Below are 3603 nucleotides of genomic sequence, written 5' to 3' on the forward strand. Positions count from 1 at the left end.
TAGCAGGCGTGGTATATATATATTTTTTCTTATTCCATATAAACCTGTAAAGAAAACTTATTTCACATCTTTATCAGATTTATTCAAAAGATAATGATACTATCTTTTCCGTTCCTAAAAGGAACAAAATACAAGCGACCACATTGCAACTCATTCAACTATCAAACCACAAACATGGAACTCACTTCCCATTGAGATCCGTACCATCACCACTTAAGCCCTGTTTCATAAATGCCTGCAAACAGGGCTCTTAAAAAAAAAAAAATCATGTTCAGGAGCCTCGCCCAATCCCCAAATATTAATCTACACCTCAAGACTCACAATATACATACACTACCCACGAATTATATTGAAAACCCACTAGAAACAAAACCAGACTATTTTCCACAATGTTTAATAATGCTTGGACCAATTCCATTGTAATGTATAAATGGTTTCTTGATGCAACTCGCCTCAAATTCCATCTTAGAGGATTTGGCAGGTTATAAGACCACAGAGGGTTCAGAGGAGAGCGACACGTCTGATAAAAGGGATGGAAAAACTTTCATACGCTGAGAGATTGGAGAAACTGGGTCTCTTTTCCCTGGAGAAGAGGAGACTTAGAGGGGATATGATAAAGACTTACAAGATCATGAAGGGCATAGAGAGAGTGGAGAGGGACAGAAAGAGAGAGAGAAAGGGAGACAGAGAGAAATAGAGAGAGAGAGAGAGAAAGAGAAAGGGAGAGAAACAGAAATAGAGAGAGAAAGGGAGAGAGAGAGAGATAGAGAAAGATTGGAGAAACTGGGACTCTTTTCCCTGGAGAAGAGGAGATTTAGAGGGTATATGATAGAGACTTACAAGATCATGAAGGGCATAGAGAGAGTGGAGAGGGACAGATTCTTCAAACTTTCAAAAAATAAGAGAACAAGAGGGCATTCAGAAAAGTTGAAAGGGGACAGATTCAAAACGAATGCTAGGAAGTTCTTCTTTACCCAACGTGTGGTGGACACCTGGAATGCGCTTCCAGAGGACGTAATAGGGCAGAGTACGGTACTGGGGTTTAAGAAAGGATTGGACAATTTCCTGCTGGAAAGGGAGATAGAGGGGTATAAATAGAGAATCACTGCACAGGTCCTGGACCTGTTGGGGCCGCCGCGTGAGCGGACTGCCGGGCACGATGGACCTCAGGTCTGACCCAGCAGAGTGAGATAGAACCAGTTAGCATAGTTGGGTTTTAAAAAGATTTACATGCATTCCTGTAGGTAAAGTCCCTAAATTGTTATTAAAATAGATCCAGAAAAATCCACTACACTACTTATCCCAGGGGCTGGTAGCATGGGATTCTGCTGGATACTTGTGGCCTGGGTTGATCACCATTGTGATCCTAAAACATCTTGACAACCGATCCACTTATCTCTTTCCTCTCAATAGCGACCTACTGTCCTTTTGATCACTTTTCTCCTCAACAATGAATTTCCTGTCTAATTACTTCTCTTTCTTCTTCCCCTCTTGAAGTCAGTCAATTTGTACCTTTGCTTAATCTTTTTGTAAACCGCATAGAACTTCACGGTATTGCGGTATATAAGCTGTTATTATTATTATTATTATTGTAAGCAGGATTCTGGGCTAAATATGAGGGAGGGGGGTAGGTTGGGGTTTGGGTTAGGAAGGGTGGGATGGGTAGATAATGGTAAGTTTCTATTAAGAATTTTCTTCTGTATGTTTAATCGCGGACGTCATTAGCTATCTCTGCCGTGAAGCACGAAGCAACGACTAGTGACACACATGCACGTGACAATCTAGCTGGGGGAGGGATAGCTGGCCATTAAAAGTTATATTTGATTTAGGATTTTTTTTTGTTATTTGGCATTGATATTTGAAGAGAGCACGGGGGTTAATCTGTGATTTTCTCGCCATGCATATTAAAAAGCCGAGATTCACTCCCACGCTTGCTATGCGCATTCCCAAAAAAATTAAAAAAAACTATTTCTAACGCTTATGTACATGAAAGTTTACATATATTTAAAAGTTTAGATATATTTTGGATTTTTGGAGGGGTAGATATATATTTTTAATGGCGTTCTTAACACGCACGCGTCAGTTGCTAGGCAGAAATAGCTGGCGAGGATGTAAAGCGACTGGTCTCGGCAGTCGTAACTTTTTGGACGGGAAAGGCCAGTCGGTTTGGACGAAATGGTTTTCATGAATCGACGCATTAAGAAATGTGCACGCCTTTTTACTCATTTGCATGCGCAGATCGGATGGGGTGCGGACGGGGTCTGGAGGAAGGTTAGTGAATCGAGCCCAAAGTCTGGAATTGGCAGTGGAGGAGAAGGGTAAAGCTAAGAGCGGCTGATCTGAGGAACCGAGTTCTCTGGGAGGTGTATGAGGAGAAATATTGAGGGGCAGCAGAATGAACCCACTTGTAGGTCAGCAATCGGAGCTTGAACTGTATGCGAAGGGGGAGTCAGTGAAGTGATTTAAGGAGAGGGGTGACATGAGTCGAGAGGTTGGTAGAAGATGAGTCGTGCAGGGGGGGAGAGGCTGCACTGCGGGAGACCAGTTAGAAGTAGATTATAGTAGAGATAGCTGGAACTGGCCATGGTTTTTATTTCGGGGGAGGGGGGAGAACGAGGGCTGCTAAAAGCCATGTTTTATAAGAGGAAGGGGATGTTCTGGTGGGACCTTCCCCCCCCCCAGACAAAATTGCTACCAAAATTGTTTTACTTGTTGTTACAGTGTCTGTTGGTGATGGGACAAAAGCGCGCCGGACAGAGCCGCGCCCACATTTCGGCCCAGACAATTGCGCGCAAGACTCCAGCGCACCGCTGTAAGAGTTAATTTTAAAGAGCTCCGATGGGGGTGTGGAGGGGAACCCCCCACTTTACTTAAAACTGTTCGCGCTGCTATTGGCTGCCATTGGGGGGGTGCAACCCTCTATAATGGGGGTTCCAACCCCCCCCATGGCAGCGTGAACACTATTAAGTAAACTGGGGGGGGGGTTCCCCGTCAGACCCCCATCAGAGCTCTTTAAAATTAACTTTTCCAGTGCCGTGCTGGAGTCTTGCGCCCAATTGTCTGGGCTCAAATGTCTGCACGGCTTTGTCCTGTGCGCGAAGGACTGTGAACCTCTTTCTCTCTCTCTCTGTATTGTTACCAGCATCAGTGGAAGAGAACAAAAAGTTAATAAAATGATGTCAGGGAAGGGGTAAAACGCGGACCTCACGGATCTAAAACCGCACGGCCTTAAAAATCTGAGGTCCATGTCCGTGCCACTCGTAGTTTCTGTCTCTGACAGACCTCGATGAGATTTTAGCGCTGACGGGTCCGTCTCAGCATAGGGAGGGAAAAGTATTAGGACCCGTCAGCGCTAAAATCTCATCGAGGTCTGTCAGAGACAGAAACTACGAGTGGCACGGACACGGACCTCAGATTTTTAAGGCCGTGCGGGTTTAGATCTGCGAGGTCCATCCGGTCCGCGTTTTACCCCTTCCCCTTTTCCCTCCCTATGCTGAGACTCGCTAAGGGCTTCTTTTATGAAGGTGCGCTAGCGTTTTTAGCGCATGCACCGGATTAGCACATGCTATAGCGCGCGCTAACCGAAAAACTACCACCTACTCG

Source organism: Geotrypetes seraphini, chromosome 15 (genome assembly GCF_902459505.1).
Source record: "Geotrypetes seraphini chromosome 15, aGeoSer1.1, whole genome shotgun sequence".
Lineage (NCBI taxonomy): Eukaryota > Metazoa > Chordata > Amphibia > Gymnophiona > Dermophiidae > Geotrypetes > Geotrypetes seraphini.